Source organism: Protopterus annectens, chromosome 2.part1 (genome assembly GCF_019279795.1).
Source record: "Protopterus annectens isolate FY-2018-M chromosome 2.part1, PAN1.0, whole genome shotgun sequence".
Taxonomy (NCBI): domain Eukaryota; kingdom Metazoa; phylum Chordata; order Ceratodontiformes; family Protopteridae; genus Protopterus; species Protopterus annectens.
Window position 1 is genome coordinate 1744697882 of NC_056729.1, and position 21872 is coordinate 1744719753.

Consider the following 21872-nt stretch of genomic DNA (forward strand, 5'->3'; position numbering starts at 1 on the left):
TGCGTGTTGTCCTTAGTGGTGGAGTTGGATTACAAAGCTGTCTCCTTCAAAATAAAAATCAACATGGAAAACCCAGCAAAACCTGTAACAATTAGGAAATATTCTAAAACAAATTACATACTATTAAGTGACAATTTGTCAAAATTCAGTGCTCCTTCGAATCCTGAGTTCACAGCAACCTATGTGGAATTGTTCACAGAAACCCTGTACAACCATGTAAATGGCTGCATAGAGGCTGCTGTACCCATCAGAAGTAAGCTCAAAACTAACTCTGAAAGCAAACCTCAGTGATGAAATCCTGAGAATAACTGGGTGTATAACAGAAGGAAAAAAGTCATGACCAAAATCTAAAAGATCAACTCTCATAATGACAAGAGCTCACTGATTAAACTTAACAGGAAACTAGGAGGACTAATTAAATACAACAAAACCATTTCCAAGGTCAAGATAGCCTCTCAGGCTAGAGACAACCAGAAGGTTTTCTGTAGCTGTGTCCAAAAACTAAGAGGACTAATTAAATACAACAAAGCCATTTGCAAGGTCAAGATAGCCTCTCAGGCTAAAGACAACCACAAGGCCTTCTATAGCTGTGTCCAAAACCGTAACGGCAACACACAGCAGTCTGTTGAACTGGTGGTAAATGGTGCTACTTTTACCAAGCAGAGGGACAGAGTGAATCTGCTGGCTGACAAATTCCGCACTAAGTTCACCTCCACTCTTCCCCTGCCACCCCTGTGAAATCCTACTAGCATAACCCCCCCAACTATTACCAGGGAGCTTGTCATAGCATCATTCAATAAGGCCAAAAACGCAGCCTCAATGGGTCTGAACAATATCATGGGATACCCCTAAATAGCTTGAAACATGACCTATCAGGACCACTTGAGGTACTTTTCAACCATAGCCTCAAAACATTATACATACCACATGAATGGACGACTGCAACAGTTGTCCATCTTCATAAGATGGAACATCATGTGATCCTGGAAACTGCAGACCCTAGTCTAATATACAGAGCCATGGAAGGAATTATCATTGAAATGATCAACAAAGACATTGCCAACTTACAGACAATGGACCCATCCCAGTTTGGTTTTGTCAAAGGAAGGTCATACCTATTTAACCTGATAGACTTATTTGAGAGGGTCAACAGGGTAATAGATGTGGGGAAAACAGTGCATACCACCTACCTAGACCTGGCCAAGGCGATCATTACAATACCCGACTCAGGTATTGGTGACATACTAACCAAAGTAGATATAAATCCCTACCAAACCCACTGGATTGCCAGCTGGCACACAAAACCCAAGAAATCAGGATTGGTCAAACCACCTCCAGCAAGAGACCCTTCACCAGGGGAGTAAATCAGGGCCTGCTCCTGTTTGGCATCTACTTCTCAGAAGTCAAGGCTAATTTCAAGGTCCTCTGGCTCACCAAGTTTGCACATGACTGCTCTGGCTTACCAGGTTTGCATAGATTACCTCCCTTGACATGAACAACCTGCAAGAGGGTCAGACACAGATCAATGACTGGTGTCTAAGCCAGGAATTAAAACTCCATGCCAAGAAGTACATTATAGTGCCTTTTGTGGGAAAAAGTCCACCCAGGTTAATTAATCCATTGATAAGACACCCCTAAGAGTTGATCTGTTAGTTAGGGATCTAGGAACTTATCTGGAGTGTAATCTAGTCTTTAACCAGCACATAGACAAAGTAGTAAGAAAATCATTCTTTATCGCCCAGCTTGTAAGTAAGGGCATGGCGCCCAGGAAAGTTAGTTGCACTGCACCTGGCCCTTATCAGATCCATCACTGAGTGTAGTGCACCCTTTGGCATGTACCTGACCAGGCATATGCAACAGTTGGAACACGCACAATGGTTCCTGAGCATGAGTATCAAGGTTAATAACACATTGTCCTATACAGATTGTTCTAAAGCCTTATCTGTATGCTTACTATATAGGATACTACGAGATGATCTATGCCTAGCATAGACAGCATCCTCATATCTCACCCTTAAGGACCTTTTGCACATCTGCAAAACAAATAACACCAGGAACACTAGATCCAAGGAGTTAAATTTGCTTGTGATGTAAATAGAACATGCTGGTGAGATAGATCTGTCTCAAAGGATTCCCACACTCAGAAATAGGCTCCCTATCCATGCAGACTCCGTCTCTAGCCCTATTCAAACATAACCTTGACCATTGGATGGGAAATCAAAAACTCACCCCTGGTCTGGCCTCCATGTCTCTTATAGACTGAGGCCAACAGTAAATATTTTCTAACTACAGTACTCCCCTGGACACGGTTGGGTTGGATTATGTGGCTAGGCTTATAAAGACCCTGGTGGTCGTTAGCTTAGCATATACATAAGAACCTATTAAGTACGGACAGGAATGAGCTTTGTTTTATGCGGATGGGGAATCTGATCCTGAGCAGTGGTATCCTCTGCGAGTTATACCTGCCCCGCCAAACTGTTATGATGTTGCACAAGAGGTTTAGATCCCTCGACCAAGAATTTCTAATGCCATTTGAGTTGCTGATGTGCATTATGTTTATCAGTATTGGGTCGGAGGATGTCATTCAGCCTCTCATTTGAGCTACCCCAAACTTCCCTCTATGCTAGTTTCATGGACATTAGGCTATTTCATATTAGGTATCAGGAATATATGCTATCACTGCATATTAAAAATAAAATGTGTATTTATTGGCTTGTATTTTGGTATAATGTGTTGAAATAGTAGTAAACTACTGACTTCCTGGATTAACCCCCAGATCTGATAACCTATAGTTCCCCGTTCAAGTTCTGCTAAACTTCCCCAGCCACTCAATAAAGGGCCTATTTGAGAGGCCACTGAGACTCTGTGTTTATGTGGTGCTTTTTCAGGTGAGTGCACCATGGCTTACCAGGAAACACTTTCCCAAACTACTGTAGTACTGGCCAGATCTCCTGAACCTGAGTGTGTGTGTCATAATTCACACACACACTTTTTAATTTCTCTTTTTTCGGTCTCCTTACTTTTCTTTCTTCCTCTTATTTGACGCATGCCTTACTCTCGTTCACATCCCATCCTTAACAATAGCACAAACTGTGACTTCTTTGTTCTTTATTGCTTTCTCCATAGTAACATTGTAAATTATGATGTTATGACAATATAAAGGTACTCTTTATACTGACTGAATTCTTGCAGCACATCTGGTTTTAACTGTATTCATTCATGCTGCATACTATCCTGACTTATAGCTCTCTTGCTGCCTGCTCTTATGTTATCAGTGTTGCAGTGGTATTGATGAAAGTTGATTGTTTCTTTGGTTGTTATTTCCGCGATGTTGAGGATAAAACCGGCTAGATTGATCAGTCCTCTACCTTGGTTAATAAGCTTTAAACAAATACATTTTATTTATGTATTTACTTTGTTAACCTGGGTAGTACAGTGATTACAGCTGACCATTTGCAGGCATGGTCTGGGTAAATAAAATAAAAAATATCTTTGTAAGATAAATAATATACACACTCCAGCTTCTTTGGGAAATGATGCAGACAGGTCCAGTCTGACCATGTTGCTAAGAAGCAGGCTCATTTTGAAACATGAAATCTGGTAAAATCTTCTGACCTATCACAGTGTCCAGCTGTCATCTCGCATGTATTGTTTCCTTGCATGCCAGAAAGCACTGTACAGTCAGTCATTGAAGCTGTACTTCATGGTTCTAGGAAAACTGGGAGGACTATAAAAATACGAGGTTTGTTGTCCATTCTCATCTTGTATTACCCATTTCTTCCTTTGTGAGCTTCTTACAGTGGTCACCTGCACTTGCTCTGAATGGTTGGAGTTTCTTACCCAATTAATTGCCACATCTTTTTACAGTTACAAAACCACATGTAACTGTTGCACTTCCATAGAATGTTCTGCAACGGTAAGCAGTAAATAACCTCAGGTTTCTCCGTCAAAATAGCATTGCTCTCACTAACCCATTTACAAGTCGATACATGAAGGGACAATTTAGAGCAGTAACTAAGAGCCATGTTTGGTCAGGCGGGAGGGAATATGAATGCCATAAAGACACCCACATAGATGTAGGAAGAACATACAAAATTCATACAGTTTAAGCTTTTTTTGGAACACTTCCTCCAAAGCTCCTTCCCTGGCCAATCCAACTATTTTCTAGCTTTAAAGTTTCTGCTTGTCACCCCACCCCCCCCAGTATGTATTCAACTCTTAACCTGCAATACCTTTGAATCAAACTGCTGTGTTACCATTTTCACGCATCCAGCAAAATGAATAATTTATCAATGCACCTCTGTCAAAAAACACTCAGCACACACACCTCATGTTTGCACTTCCCTGGGATTATTTTGCTCCCACTGCTGATTGCAGCAAGCATTTCTCTAGCATAACATTGAATTGTTAATGTTCTCTCACAAGTCTTTGTGATCAGAAGTTATCTCCCATCATATTATGTTATTACTATTATTTTTGTGTTTATGTTTACTAGTGTTTGTTTTCATACGCTCTGAGGCTGACTGTTCAACAGTTGTCATAAACCCAATGTCAATAAGAGAAGCAAAAGAGAAAAACAGTAACTCTCTCTCAGTCTTCAGAGGAAGCATGGGGTCTTATCTTCTGAAAGAGTAATAACTAGAGTGATGCACAAAGCCAAATGGTTATGCAGACCCCCATTTCTCTGACAGACAGAGGTAGACAGTAATGGCCAAACTAATATACTCCCCACATAACCTCTAGAAACTTCCTAATATGCCCCCTTCTAATAAATGCCCATGGTATATAGGGACACAATTGGGTTGGATTGCATGGCTAGGCTTATAAAGGTGGTCGTTAGTCTAGTATATACATATTAACCTACAAACTCTGAGCCCTTAGCAGCAACATCTGACCTTTATGAGAGGAGGAGCAGCTAACAAACTGCCAAAAGATGAGAAGATGCTATTATTAATTATACTGGATTAGCCATAAGTGCAATGCATGATGGAAAATGTAGTTCTCTCCACTAACAGGACTTTTCACTGTTATATGAGTAAGGCTACCAATAACAAAATGCCTTGCACTTTACTGTACTGTCTCTTAAGCAATGTTTGGACCACAAAATAACCCTGTTGTAACTTAGTGCGGGGCTTCTTGAGAGACCTGAGCCATTTTTAGGTCCACTTAACCTAAGACTGGCTCTGCGTGTATGCTAAGCATGAGTCACCTATTAGCAAGATACAGAGTACACTGACAGGGCTTTGAGTCAGTCCATTTTCTAGTAAAGTATCTCTGAATGTTCCAATTGTTGTATGTGTCTTGACAGATACATGCCAACAGGGACAGTGTACTCAATGACTGTCCTAATGAGGGCCGATTAAAGGGGGGCAATAACATTTCTGTACATTAACGTAATCCCTTTATTTATAAGCTGCGCAATATAAAAGGGTGTTCTTATGACAGTGGACACATGTTAGAAACTTAGGTGACTGTCCACATAAGTTCTCAAATCCCATACAGCTGGTCAACTCTTAGGGTATACTGTTAATACAGTAGTTCCCTGGGATAGAGGACTTCCAAAAGGACACAGTAATACAATTTTTTGGCATTTAGTTTCATTCCATAATGCTGGGACCATTTATTTGTCTGGGGACAAACCTTCTTGTCGGATGGCAAAGTCATTTGTGGATTTAATAACTGCATCTAGCTTGCAGTCATCTGCAAACTTAATCACCCAGAACCCTTTGGTATTGGCTTTTACTTCAGAGAATTAGGTGGGAAACAGGAGAAATCCCAACACTGAACTCTGGGAGACACCACTGGTGACTATTCTCTTTGTGGAGGTAGCTTCCCCTTTTGATCTCCTGTGTCCTATCTGTGAGGCAGTTGGCAATCCAGTGGGTGACATAGGGCTTTATTTCCCATTTGTTTATTTATTTATTTAAGTCCCAACTTGGAATGAAGCCAATTTTCAGCAGAGGCCTGGGGAGAAATGCTCCAAAGACATGGCTTTGTAATGTGCGTGGAAACCGGAGCATCTGGAGGAAACTCACACGGGCGCAGGGAAGACCTGCAGACTCTGCACAGAATGCACCCCAGCTGAGAATCGAACTGGATAACCTCTTGCTCTGCTGCGATAATCCAACCACTGCACCATCCCTTTTAACTTTTTTAGTATGCATGAGTGGAGGATTGCGTCAAACGTTTTGGCCGGGTTGAGTTATGTAGTGTGTACTATTCAGCCTTCATCCATTGCTTTGGTGGCCCTTTCAAAAAAGTCCACCAGCTTGAGTAAGCATGTCCTGCCCTTGAAGAATCCAAACTGAGATATTATCAGTGTTTGGTGGTTCCCTATGTCCTTATCGATTACTTCCATGATAAGTCTTTCATTGGCTTTACATGGCTTTACATATGATACTGGTCAGACGTATGAGTCTGTAACAGTCTGGGTCTGTGGAAGGTCCTCCCTTATTTCGGGGTAAGACTGTAGTTTTTTTTTCCAGTCACTTGGTACAAAACCTGTATAGAAGCTGAGGTTAAACAGGACTGTTAGGAGGATGGCTAAATGATGCTTAATGTATTTTAAGATGCATCCAGTGATGTTTTCAGGATCCATCAATGCAGTATTTGAAGCTTCTGAGAGTGATTTTAGTACATGGTCTTGTGTGATAGCTGTAGATGGTCAGTTTCAGGTATATCCTGTAGGATAGATGGAGGGGAAAGAGAGGTATAGTTTGAGTGGTATTTATTAGCCATTTATCAGGTTTGCCATATCTTCAGCCTCAGTTAGGTAACATTGTTCACAGTTAGCTCAGCACATTGGTACTTTGTGCTTCTGAAATTCCAAACTTAACTAAAAAAGGCCATTTGATTGGTTGTCTGTGGCTGGGGTGTCTAATTTAGCATCAGATTGTCTTTGGTTGATTTTATTAAGCTCCTTAATTAATTTCATTGATGAGGGTTCTATTCTGGGAATTACTCTTTTTACTTTTGGTCAAAACGTTCTTCCCTTTAAATCTTGTTAATGTTATGGTTCCTCCATGCAGGATTGTTCTTGGGGTTCACCCTGTAGTTGTTTTTAAAGGGTACAGCTGCACTTCAGTAATTGGCTGGGTAGTTGGTGTCATTCTGGATGGGGAAGGGGGAGGCCAGTATGTGTCAACCTGAAAGAAATGGAAGCTAAACCAACCTGCATCACTAGACAGAGCCTGAGCCTTTCGCTGAATGACTTGTACTTACTTGCCAAAGTCCTTGCATTCCTCGATAGTGCCTTTTTTAGGTCATTTCTGACTACTAGACATTCAAACTTAGTAAATAGTGACATTGTAAATCCTAATTCTGACCATATCAGGGTTGTTCTCGATGCTAGAAGTCTTAACAATTTGCCTGATCTTGAGGCTCTCCTGCATATGAAACACATCTTTGTCTGTGTTGTATCTGAGACTTGGTTTCAGTGTAAGGATAGTGATCACTCCTTACCTGGATTCAGCACATATCATAATATTAGACCTAAGGGATGCTGCAGAGGCAGATCGATATTCTTCAAAGATATCATCTTTAGGCAAATCCTGTGTGACCATAATGTTGGACTTATTGAACCCACACTGTGGTGGCAGGACAGGTAGCTTTCATCCTTCTAAGTTGGGAACTGCTGATTGAGAGCCCAGTGTCCAAGTGTATTAGTTCTGGTTTAGGCACTTGGGCTTCAGGCCAGTTATTTTACATTAAGAAGGTTCGTGGTCTGCACTCTTGTGGGAGAAGAGGCTGGACTCTGCCCTTCTGAGCTGGGAATTTCTGGTTAAAGGTTTATAGTGCCTGAATATTTGAACTGTATCTTACTGAAATTGGTTCACCTTGTTTGCTCTAGCATAGACTAGATCCAGGCCTGCTGAATCTAGCTTTGTTTATATGCTTGTTGTTTGTTTGCTTGTTATTTCCCTGGAAGCTAATTCCACCTAATACGCAACTTCTCAGCGCTTCTGTGGATCACTAGTGATATCTGCATTGCTTACTGTACTTATTTCCTTGTTTCACTTGAAAGAAAGTTACTGTTTGTCATTTTTGCATTTAGTTACTTGTAACACATTGCACTCAAGTTACCTGGCACTTGCTCACTAAAGCAATTATATAAGTCAGCACTAAAAATTAAAAGCACTACACCCTCACTCCCCACTGGCCCTTGTTTTCAATTAAGGAATTCCCAATATTATTCTAGCATGTCCAAAGGTCAGTTGTCAATCTTCTCTCCGGTCCAGCTGGTGAATATGGGAATCTTGAGGCAATGTTATAACTGCCTCGTACACAGACAACCCTCTCCTCCTCCCACATAACACAAATACTTGCGAGAGATGCAGCTATTTAGCCAAACTGGAGGCTGAGCTCTCTCAACTCAGGACTGGCAAGACCAGACAGGAGGAGAAGGCAACTACACACACCACAAAACCAGCCTCACATAATGCTACCACTCCACTGAATCAAACACATAAACACACAAAGACATACTCGGAGGCTCTGAGTAAAAATTTACCTAAACAGCAGAGGCCTCCAAAGCAGACACCCAAACAACTGCTACCTCAAGACACCCCACAAGCAACACATAAACCACAAAAGCAGTGTGCAAAGCAGTCACAGCCCTTAAGGCCAAATACAACACCAAACATACTTGTCATAGGTGACTCCATAGTCAGACACACTGGCGTCCCACTCACCAGGCTGAACAAGGAGAGGGTCACAGTAAGCTGCCTATCGGGCTAGAATCCGCCACATAACACAAGCACTCGGGTCACTCCACGGCAAGTACAAATATGACACAGTCATTGTCCATGCTGGTGTGAACGACCTGAGGCGTACCTCCCTGGACTACATGAAGAGAGACATAGAGGAGCTCTCTGATTATGTAGCCCAGGCAGGTATGACCCTAACCCTGAGCAGTATCCTTCCTTCACCAAGAATGATGCCACAATATAGAGACAAGATGATCAGCTTTAACAATTGGCTTAATGTCTGGTGTCATTCAAAGGGGATCCAGTGTCTGTCTGCCTGGGATGATATGCTTGACAAGCCACGCTGCTTCAAGGGACGGCTTGCACCTGTCACCCTGGGATTACGGATATTGGCTAAAGCTCTTGCCACCCCATAGTGCCTTTTTAGGCAAGGCTCAAATTCTAAACCTACCACCCTAGAAAACAAAATGGGAAGAAACTGAGGGTAATGCTGCTCAATGCCAGAAGTCTAAATCTCAAAATGCACGCACTCGAGGCCCTTCTCAGTATGGAGAACATCGATGTCTGTGCTGTAACTGAAACCTGGTTCAAGGCTCCTGAGAGCACCCGGCACTATTAGGTTTTACCTCATATCATGCGTTCTGGCCCCAAAACCCGGACCACACCACAAAAGGAGGGGGTGTATCCATATTCATAAAGGATACCCACTCCTCCAGGTTGGTGGCAACGCACGAAGCTTCGGAAACCATCCAGGTGCAACTAACCATCGGCAAAACTGCTCTACAAATTGTAGCATGCTACAGGCCACCCTCACAAACTCAGGAACCCCACACAGCCTTCCTGAAGACACTGGAGGGTATAAATGTATCTCCAAACACCATCATATTGGGTGACTTCAACTACCCGAATATAGACTGGGAACATTACTCAAGCCCTAACTTTCTAGCCCAACGGTTCCTGGAGTTCATAAATTCAAATGCCATGGAACAGCTAGTCACTGTTCCCACGAGAGGAGAAAATATACTAGATCTCATTGTCACAAACATGGGGACAAAATGCTCCACACCGAAGTATATCCCTCATTGGTGAGATCTGATCATAAACTAATCTCACTGGAAATCCACATCCCGCCCCACCCCAAACAAAAAGACCATAGTGAAGAACTTCTCTAAAGCAAACTTCACACTACTCAAGACTGGTGTGGTATCCTTCAAGGCCCCTGAGCCAGTGGAAACCACAACCCAAGCTGGAAGCCCTTACAAATGCCTTCTATGAACACCTCCAGGACTGCATGGATCAGGCAATCCCAAATAAAACCAAGACTCTTTCCACAAAGGGCAAGCGTCCAGTCTGGTGGACCCCAGCCATTAACAAACTTTACAATAAGAGGAGAAAGCTATTACATGATAGAACAAAATCCATAAAAGGGAAGTCACCCTGATCATTATTAGTAAAAAATACGAGCACTCATAAAATCAACTAAGGCCAATTTTGAGAGAAAAATTGCCATGGATTCAAAGGACAATCATAAGGCCTTTTTCAGCTATGTTAGGAACCTGGGTGGAAACTCCCAGATATGCTTAGAATTAGTCCAAAATGATACAAAAATCACTGAACCCACAGACATTGCCAACATACTGGCAGACAGGTTCAGTGCAAACTTCACCCCCCTCTCCTAAAGGAGAGATAACTATCCCAGCCGAGTGTAGCCTCCCGGACATCTCAAATGCACAGGTGAAAGCTGCTCTCTCTAAAGCTAAAAACACAGCATCAATGGGACCGGATGGTGTCCCCGGCTGTGTGCTACACGAGCTAAATGAGGAATTAAACCCGCACATAAGGCAGCTGTTTAATCTCAGCCTTACCACAGGATACGTGCCCAAGGAGTGGCGACGGCAACTGTTGTCCCACTCCACAAAGGCGGCCTCTACGGACCCTGGTAATTACCGCCCATAAGCTTAACAAGTCTAGTCTGCAAAGCTATGGAGAGGATCATAATGGAGCTCATAAACAAAGATATAGGGGACTTGCAGACATTGGACCCGACCCAGTTTGGCTTTGTCAAGGGAAGATCATGCCTTTTGAAATTGGTCGACTTCTTCGAAACAGTCACCAAGGCCATTGATGAGGGAAAGGCAGTCCATACAGCCTACCTTGACCTTGCAAAGGCTTGACACAATACCCCACTCGGGTATTGTAGAAAAACTTACCAGCTTAAATGTAAACCCATATGTCACAAGATGGGTTGCAAACTGGCCTAAGGACAGAACCCACAGGGTTAGAGTTGCTGGTGCTGTGTCAGACTCCAAGCCGGTCACAAGTGGTGTCCCACAGGGCTCGGTCCTTGGCCCCCTATTGTTTGGCATCTACTTCTCAGAAGTACAGGCCAACATAGGAGGACTTTGGCTGACAAAGTTTGCAGACGACTGCAAACTGGGCGCCATAGTGGAAAGTGCATCAGACACGGATATCCTTCAGAAGGGACTCACGGAAACAGATAGCTGGTGCCAGAGCCATGGCCTGAAGTTAAACGCCAAAAATGTATAGTCATACCCTTCGGGAAAAACAAGGTAACCCCAAGCTACCATATAGGTGGCAATCCACTAAGCACAGAAGAGGTTATCAGGGACCTGGGGACCCAGGTTGACAGTGGCCTTTCTTTTGACACTCACATTGCTAAAATGGTTAGAAAGACCTTCTACATTGCCCACCTGATCATGAAGGGATTCACATCCAGATCTAGTGAGGTCATTGTTCCCCTGTACTCTTCACTTATCAGACCAATGATCGAGTACAATGCCCCATTCGGGATGTATCTCACCCGACATCTGCAGCAATTGGAGAGACCCCAAAAGTTCCTCACCAAAAGGATAAAGGGACTCCAAAATCTGTCATATGCTGCCAGATTGAAGAAACTCCAGCTCTATTCAGTCGCATACCGTCTGCTCAGAGGTGACATGTGCCTGACATACAAGGCCATGTCCAACCCGGAATTAATGGACATGCTCCACCTCAAAAAATCCAAATCCACCAAAACCACTAGAGCAAGCGACTTAAACCTTAGCACGGATATAAATAGGACGTGCTGGAGGGATAGATTTATCACTCAGAGACTCCCTATGCTGTGGAATAAAATCCCGGTCCATGTGAGGCAGAGCACCTCGCTGACTGTTCAAGAGAAATCTAGACCTGTGGATGGGAGATCGTAGGTTTACCCCGGGAATCATCTCTGTGTCACTGCTGGACAGAGGCACAACAAACTAATGGGCACAGTATTTTTTCATATAAGGGGTGGCGTAAGCCACAAAAATTTGGGCTAGGCTTATAAATGCCTTAGGGCAGATAGCCTAGTATAAACCTATGAACCTATAAGAATAATTCTTAATTTATAGTTTGCTGTAAGACTATAGTAAAGTTGACCATAATGGATTCTTAAATTAGTAAAGCTGACCATAATGGATCCTTGTATGTATTTGGTGCAGTGGTTAAGGAGGTTACTTCACAGATGCAAGGTATAAGGTTTGATTCTCACTTTTGTTTTCCTCTTGGCCATGAGCATTAGCTGCTGATCATGGAAATAAGGGTAGAACATGGCTAGGTTTGTAAGGGCCATTAGCCTAGTAACTTTCTATGATCTTATGATCCTATGAACTATCCTTATCAAAATTAATGTCATATTGGGTGATGTCAGTTATCCCTTAGTTAGCATGTGTACCTACATAACTAAAGTTGGGAAAACTGAAAGATTCCTGGCTCTAGTAAATGATAACTCCTTAAAGGAGCAGTTAACCAGCCAACTAGCTGGTATATTCTAGACCTGGTTCTCACCAACACTGACACAAAGTATTCCTTGCCGTTATCATCTCCATCCTGTAGCCTTTTCCTTAAAAGCAACTGCTCACTGCAAAAAAAACTCTGAATTCAGTGGCCTTTGTAAATATACAAACATGCTTAAATGCTACTTGCAAAATGTTTAAAATGGTTTGTTTTCCTTTATGTATCTGTATGTCTACCCATGTTATTTTTCAGTGTTTAAAGTTAATAATGTTTTTTTAACTTTTGACACTGAGTTCAGACTGTGCTAGGTGAAATCATGGGGAGTTAGTGATTATACCCTGACTGGAGCTGGCAGTGTAACACTTATTTGGGTGTGACAGGCACTGATTATAACCCAAGACAGTAGTAAGCCTTTGCTGATTAGATGAAATACTTATTAGAAAAAGACACTGAAGCTTAAGCTGCATCTTGTTCATCATCTGAATTATGCTCTGACATAAAAAATACATAAATCTGTCACTTAAATATATTTCCCTATCTTTTATTTCCACTTCCACCTTATTTTTAAACTCCGCTTTAGTTTTATCCCACTGCCTAGCTATATTTTCAAAATAAGCTAAGCTAGCTTCTCTAATAGCTCCTGAATAATCTCCACTACCCATTCCTTAAATTCTTCTCTTTTCAACAGATAGATGAGAAAATGTCAGTGTCTCATTTTTATTTCATTACCCTTTGTTTTTATTTTAGCTATTATTGGCGCATGATCTGAAATACGTATTGGGTGCATATCAAGACATTCAATTAAATGCACTTGGTCCTGTGAAATGTAAATTCTCTCTAACCTAGCCCAGTTATTGTATCTTGGGGAATAATATGTAAATTCACTCCAAACTCCTAGTACTGAATTCACGTCTTCCATGCCAAATATTTTCATACATTTCTTTAAAAATATACCCTCCTTTGTTATGTTTTCCCTTTTGGGCCCCCATACACATCTTCACTATTGCAGATCAAATTGCAGTCCCCACCTGTATGTAATATTCCTTGCTGAAAGCTGATTATTTCTTCCATTGTTTTCATAAGCTCCATTATAGCAATTTTTATTGGACTATAAGTATATGCCAGTGTAATGCTCCTCCCTTGCTAGTAGCCCCTTAGTGCTACAAATCTACCATTATTATTTTTTATTCTCTTTTTTTACTATTGGAGCTCCTCTTGCAATTAATATAAGTTCATAGGTGTTTAAGTACTCTTGTTTTTCTTTGCCCTAGGTAATCCGTGGAATAACCATCATAAAAAATCTTTCTTTATCAAATTCACATGTTCAGTTCTTTCCAAGTATGTCTCCTGTAGCATACCTGTTTGCACTCTACATTTTTAATATAGTTCACTATTTTCTTTTTTGTATTTATCTGTGAGACCATTAAAGTTTAAAGACATTACAGAAAGCATCATATTCTTGAGAAATTATTATTCACAACTTTTATGTGTAACAGCTTTTTTGTTAAATGTTTAGTTTCGGCTTTTGTGTTACATGCATGTACTGTTTGACAGGTTAATCTTTTATACAGTTGTTTCTTGTCATCTTCATATAAACCTATGTCACATCTTCCAGAACCTTTTGTTTTATTGAAAATCATCAAACAAAAATGCACACGCACTCCCAATACCCCACTAAAATGTATTAACTTAATAGTAATACACAAAACTATGTACCTCTTCAAATATTGAAGTAATAGGAACAAATGTTCCAAACTATCAGCCACACACTCAGAATCAAGCTAACCTAAAAGAAAGGTTATCCATGATAAGATGCATGGTATAGCCTGTGGTTCTATTAAGGGCTGTCTGGCTTTGTCTCATCTTTATTGCTCTGCCAGCTTTGAAAACACTTGATTGCTTTCAGAAAACATTTTCTCCAAGCCATTTTTCTTTATCAGATTGAAACTGTTTACTAGAGAAAAAACCCTATAATGTTCAATATTCTTTTTCATTTACTTGCCTTCTCTTAAAACTTGCTACTAGATTAAGCTAAAGGCCTTAATTCTGCCATTCCCCTGTGCAAGAATGAGAAAAAAACAGACTCATTTTTTTGTCATGCTCTTTTAACCACATCTTTTTTCTTTTCTTTTTTTTATATTCTAGTGCCTACATTTCTTAAAACTGAACAAGGAGAAAGAGATAAGAAAGGAGAAAAAAAGCATGAGCACTTGTTTACATTAATATCCCCATTACACTTAAAAATAATTGAAAAAACCTTATAACACACACACAAAATGATGCACAATTTAAATAGTACTATTAAGAAAAATGTTATTTAATTGCAGTTAACTTTCTCTCTGGAGAATTTTTCCAAACTTTAATGACATGAACTGGCTCCCCACTTAAGTACCATGTTCAATAATAGCCTCGCATCAGGCTTTATGCCCACTGAATGGCGCACAGCAACAGTTATCCCACTCCACAAAGGGGGAGCCATCATTGATCCTGGGAACTGTCGACCTATTTGCCTGGTCTGCAAGGCCATGTATCATCATGGAACTCATAAACAAAGACAATGGTAACCTCCAAACTCTGGATCCCACCCAGTTCGGGTTTGTGAAAGGCAGATCATGCCTCCTGAACCTGACTGACTTCTTTGAGGCAGTCACCAAAGCCGTGGATGAGGGTAAGGTGGTTCACACAGCCTGTCTTGACCTCGCCAAGGCTTTCAACACCATCTCCCATTCTGGAATTATAGCTAAACTCACTAAACTAGGTATAAATCCCTACATCACAAGATGGGTTGTCAACTGGCTCACTGACAGAACCCACACTAAAAGTTGCAGACTCCAAATCTGACCTCAAGGCAGTGACAAGTGGAGTGCCGCAGGGTTCTGTCCCGGGACCTCTCCTGTTTGGTATCTACTTCTCTGAAGTACAGGCTAACACAGAAAGCCTCTGGCTGACGAAGTTCACAGATGACTGCAAACTAGGAGCCATAGTCAAGTCCCCAAATGATATGGACATCTTACAGAAGGGCCTCACTGAGACAGATGCCTGGTGTCAGAGCCATGACCTCAAGCTCAGTGCCAAAAAGTGCAGTGTCATCCCCTTTGGTAAAAACTCTGTACCCATGAACTACCACATGGCAGCAATCTACTTAACATTGAATGCTTGATAAGAGACCTTGGGACCCAGGTGGACAGTAGTCTCTCCCTTGATAGTCACATCGTCAAAGTAGGCAGGAAGTCCTTCTACGTGGCACACCTCATCATAAAAGGGTTCTCATCCAGGAAAAAAGAGGTCATTGTTCCCCTCTACTCGTCACTCATTAGACCCATTATAGAGTACAATGCCCCTTTTGGAATGTACCTCACAAGACATCTGCAACAGCTGGAAAGGCCACAGAAGTACCTCACAAAGAGGATTACTGGCCTCAAACAAATGCCGTACACTGACCGCCTCAAAAAACTCCAGCTTTACTCCGTAGCATATCGCCTACTCTGAGGTGATCTCTGCCTAACATATAAAGCTATGTCAAACCCAGAGCTGTTGGACATGCTACACTTTAAGAAATCCCAATCCCTCCAAGCTACATGCTCTAGGGACCTAAACCTTGTCACCACAATAAACAGAACATGCTGGAGGGATAGATTCCTGTTCCAGAGACTTCCTATACTCTGGAAAAAGCTACCCATCTATATCAAGCAAAGTTCTTCATTAGCACTCTTCAATAAAAATCTTGATGAGTAGATGGGAAATAGGAAGTACACCCCAGGGATTACTTCTGTCTCTCTGCTGGACAGTGGCACAGGAAAATAACTTTCTTGGGTGGTGTAAGCTATGGTACCTTGCTGGCTAGGCTTATGTAGGCCCTTGGGCCAATAGCCTAGTACCTGCCTATGAACCTATATGCTTTTGAGTCTTAGACTTTGTTAAACTTGTAGGGGACTCTGAAGTATCTGCCGTATTTCATGTCCTTAACATTTGGAGAATAAAATCAGTAACTTGGAAATTGACAAATGTGGGATTACAATGCAATAATTATATTTGTGAAACATGACGGAACAAAAAAATCTGGAAGTATTGGACTTTTTTGGACTTTGTTAAACTTGTAGGGGAAAGTCCAATATTTCTGGATTTTCTTGTTCTATTTCTGTTAATCTCCTTCTCCCAAACCCAGTCTTCTTCATTTCTAATGTATTGTCCATTCTTCTAGTCAGCTCTTGTGCTGTTTTCCTCTCTCGCAAGCATTTTCTGTTGAAACACTGGAAAAGGTTTTGCTGACAAAGTCTCTCTGTGGTCTTTTATTACTGGAAGAACAAGAAGCAGAATCTCCTGTTTCCCCACTGACTTTTTGTTGGACAAACCTTTGTGTTTCTACCTTAGCACGTACTTCATCAAAAAAATATTTTGTTCTTTCAGGGAAAAATATTTTGAAGATAGCTGGGTACAGCAGTTTGAATCTCATGCCTGCTTCTTGACATTTCTGGAATAATGGGATAAATGTACTCCTCTTCTGCCTGGTGTACAATGAGTAGTCATTCTCCAGAAGTACTCTGCTGTCTCCCCTTTTAGTATTTTGTCCTTCTGCCACAGTTTTGTCAGAATCAACTCCTTCTGCTGGTTAAGATTGCATTTTTACTATTAAAGGTCTAGATTATTTTCTCATAGCCAGTAGCCAGGTGTGGAGCATACACATGTTGTGCCCTTTCAATTAACAACAACTGCTGTGGTTACCAGTCTAGTTGCTTATTTGTGCTTTCATAAAACTAATGCATTCTGTTCCTTCCAACTTCTTGGGTACAGCAGAAAATCTAAAAATCCACACAAAGAATGCTGAGAACAAAACTTTATAAAACGCAAAGCTTTCGGGTGTAACCCTTTCTCAATACTCAATACAAACATACAATAAGCAACTGCTTTTATACAAGCCAGAAAGTCAGGTGACTGCAGCCAAAGTCACATGACATAATTTAAAAATATATTTCAAGAAAATTCATTTCAAGAAAATGTAGCTTTTTAAAAAACTTTTTTAAAAAACTTTTTAAAAAAATATATATACGCATATATACATATAATAAATCTTTCAAGTATATGCAATAGTACATAAAGATATACATAAATATAACAATAAATCAATAATACAAATATAATACTCATTTCAAATTGCGTTGCAGGCCAACAAGGATAGGTTTAATACTAACAGTACTGTTGATGCCAGGAGGGCTGTCAGCTCCTAGGAACAAACATATTGAGACTCATGGTGACTCTCATACATTTAGATTTAGGGTGATAGATCTGGTTGTTCCCTCGAGTAGATGTGGTGATATTAATAATTATCTTGAGACTAAAGAATATCAGTGGATAGTACGCCTAAGAGCTGACAGCCCTCCTGGCATCAACAGTACTGTTAGTATTAAACCTATCCTTGTTGGCCTGCAACGCAATTTGAAATGAGTATTATATTTGTATTATTGATTTATTGTTATATTTATGTATATCTTTATGTACTATTGCATATACTTGAAAGAAAGATTTATTATATGTATATATGCGTATATATATTTTTTAAAAAGTTTTTTAAAAAAGTTTTTTAAAAAGAAGTTTTGTAAAAAGCTATATTTTCTTGAAATGAATTTTCTTGAAATATATTTTTAAATTATGTCATGTGACTTTCTGGCTTGTATAAAAGCAGTTGCTTATTGTATGTTTGTATTGAGTATTGAGAAAGGGTTACACCCGAAAGCTTTGCGTTTTATAAAGTTTTGTTCTCAGCATTCTTTGTGTGGATTTTTGGATTATCTGCAGCTTGTTTTTTCTCCTACAGCAGAAAATCTCACATTTTTTCTACATGCTCTGATTCTTCTTGTGCAGTCTCATATTCATCCAGCCTTTCTTCATTTCGACTTCTGAGTAAATATATAGATCTGTCAGTCCCTAGCAACCACATAATGGGAAATATTTAAAAATAAAAATGGAGAAAGAGTCATCACCAGGTGAGATGTAACGTAAACAAACTGATTCACAAAATAATGTCACAAGCACAAAAAGCTAATTTTGTGTTTGAGTCCTTAATTTATTAAATTTGTTTAAGTTATGTCTCATCTGGTACTGACTCTGCGGATTTTCACTGTTGTGCCTTGCATGGTTCATAGGTTGGTACTAGGCTATCAGCCCTAGGGCCTATACAAGCCTAGCCATAATAATTCCCTGGTTATTTCTTCCCACACTATTTACTTCCCTGGACCCCTGTCTAATAGGGTGACTTACGTGACCCCCGGGGTGAATTTCCTTTCTTCCATCCAATCGTCAAGGTTCCTTTTGAAGAGGGCCAAAGAGGCACTCTACTTGACATGTATGGACAATCTATTCCAGAGTCTGGGGAGTCTCTGGGTCAGGAACCTATCCCTCCAGCATGTTTTGTTTATTGTGATGACAAGGTTTAGCTCCCTGGAGCGTGTGGCTCTGAGGGATTGGGATTTCTTTAAGTGCAGCATGTCCAACAGCTCTGGGTTTGACATGGCCTTGTATGTTAAGCAGAGATCGCCTCTGAGTAGACGATATGCGACAGAGTATAGCTGGAGATTTTTAAGGCGGTCAGCGTAGGGCATCTGCTTTAGGCCTGTGATTCTTTTAGTGAGGTATTTCTGCGGCCTTTCCAGTTGTTGCAGATGTCTTGAGAGGTACATACCAAATGGGGTGTTGTTTTCTATAATGGATCTAATGAGGGATGATATAGAAAAGGAAGAAAACACCACAGGGGTAATATACCTCCAAGCAAAAACTCTGTGAAATCAAACTGAAGGATGGTACTCCATGACAATTGAAGCAAACCACTGAAAATAACTTAAAGGGACAATCCCAGTGTTTAAAATTCGGGTCGCATTTAATCTGACCAGAGTAACGCCCATTTTATAGGTTCATAGGTTGGTACTAGGCTATCAGCCCTAGGGCCTATACAAGCCTAGCCATAACAATTCCCTGGCTATTTCTTCCCACACTATTTACTTCCCTGGACCCCTGTCTAGCAGGGTGACTGACGTGATCCCCGGGATGAATTTCCTTTCTCCTTCTGGAGGAAGACAAGCATCCATTTGCATTTTGTTTTGGATTCAATTTAAAAATAAACTACTTTGGTGGCCCACCACTGTATTAAAGTCTGTAAGGAAAGTAAAACACATTTAAAATCCCATAACAAATCTATCCACATTAAAGACTTGATCAGTAAGGAACTGAACACTATGATAAGAAGCATGAACTGGAACTACCATCAGAAGCCAAAGATAACTATAACCCCTTTAGTTACATCAGGAAATAAAGAAATAATACCCCGTAAGGTGTAGATTTAATCCAGAATGACATTATCCACTCCAATGCAAACATGTTAAGCATACTTGCAGATAAATCTAATGATAGTTTTACAAATTCCTATGTTACAGTTACCCCCTAGGGTGATCATGGAACATGTACTGATTGTACTCCCTTAAAATAAAAACACCATTTCCATTGGCCCAAAGAGTTTAAGCCTTCACTGAATCCCTCTTGTTGTGCCCAGCCAGATGGTATATTATTGAGATCTGGAAAACAGTTGTAATGATGCCCCTACTCAAATGGGGGCTAACATAGACCCCTAGGAATTACAGGCCCGTCAGCATAACTAGCTTAATTTGCAGGGTTGGGAAACATGTCATATCTGATCTCGTAAAATATATTATTAAATATCATGCTTGTGCTCTTCAGGGGAAGACTTTCTGTATGTAATCCTAATTCATATCAAAATACTTCATTGTTGGCACCAGTCCAAATAGCTGTGTAATTTGTTTCTTTATGCTCCTTACACCAATGCTTTGCAACATTTTCTTCAGTAATCTCATTAATGATGCACTTACTTTAGATGTATTCAGAATAAACTAGAAAAATAGAAGTTATCGAAAAAGCTAGAGTCAGATCTGATATCCCACTTGTGACCCAGAAGTTGAGAGGTCTAACATGAAACAGAGTACAGAAGATTAGTCTGGATAGAACCAGAATTAAAACAAGAACACTCATCCGTCTACCTACTTAACTGAATAAACTACTTGAAACTTCAACAAGATGTCTTTATTCCTCCAACAGCGAGGGTATCAGATACTCTCCTATTTCTGTTTGCTAAAGTGATTTTATCTGGACTAATTATTTGTAGTAAACTAGAAAATTACTACAGTGTGCTTTAGAATCTCCTAAATGTTTGTTCACTGTTGAAGGTAATTGTGTAACAGCTCTGACCTTTGCATCACTTGGGTTCAAGCCTTTCTGAGCTTTGCATCATTTGGGTTCAAACCTTAAGAACTTAAAGCTTGACCCACATATCAGCTTTGCAGCTCTGATATACTGTCTTTGCTCAGTTGCTTAATCTGCTCGTTGCTATACTGTTTTCGTTTCATCAGTGATATTAATGGTACTTTCAAACTCCTTAGTCATCTGCATAATAGCTTTCTGAAACACTTTAGACTCTGACAAAATATCAGTTGGAAGTCACAACAATCTGTATTTTCCTATATGTGTATTAAAATATATAGCTTGGAACTTTTCAAGTAGCTTAATTTGTCACAATCCCTGCTTCGTATCTTGGCCCAGGAATGCCTTGTCTTAGGCATGCCTATAACAACTTCTATATCACAACACAGATAATGTTGCATATCTGCCTACCATTTGGTAATATTCCATTCTGTGACAAAGACTGCTGAATAAAGTTCAGACAGTCCACATTTCAGATACAAGTGCTTTCAGATATTTAGACTGTAGTAATTATGAAATTGCAACACAACCATTGGGACTTTTGTAATGTTTAGGCATCACAAAAAAACATTATACAGTGAATGTATTTACATTAGACTAGCACAGACTTAATTGTCTGATATGATAAATCAACATATAAGGAAACTCTGGGTTGTAAGGATTGTGGAAAAAATAGCATTAAGTGACTTTCAAAGTAAAAGTGATCATGTAAATAACAGTGTAAAACAACCATTACATTTAGAAGAGGCAGATTAGTGATCTGATATTGAAACAAGTGAACAGCATGAATTTTGGGAAATGAATGAAAATCAGGGAAATAATACAGTGGTTATCACATGATGTTGCATATAGTTTTGTTTAAGATATTTTGAATGAGTTGCATTTGCTTATCCCTAAATGGCAGTAAGTGTTTTCATGTGTTGACCATATAAAAGAGTGTGCTTATGCAGAAACTAGTTTCCTGGAACACTGGTTTGGGTTTTTCAGAAAACTCCAGATATAACAGTGGCTGAATGTGATGTTTTAAAATGGCAGTATATGTTGAACGTGTTGAAGTTTTGATGGAAGCAGTGAAGAGTGGATGGTTTTATACTGAAAGTAGATTTACATTATATAAAAAATTACATA

General features: G+C 40.3%; 1 protein-coding gene across 2 annotated transcripts in view; it reads left to right on the forward strand.

Annotated features, from left to right (window-relative positions):
* Window positions 1-21872, forward strand: part of PUSL1 (pseudouridine synthase like 1) — an 873916-nt gene that overhangs the window by 60090 nt on the left and 791954 nt on the right. The gene's annotated exons all lie outside the window — the stretch shown is intronic.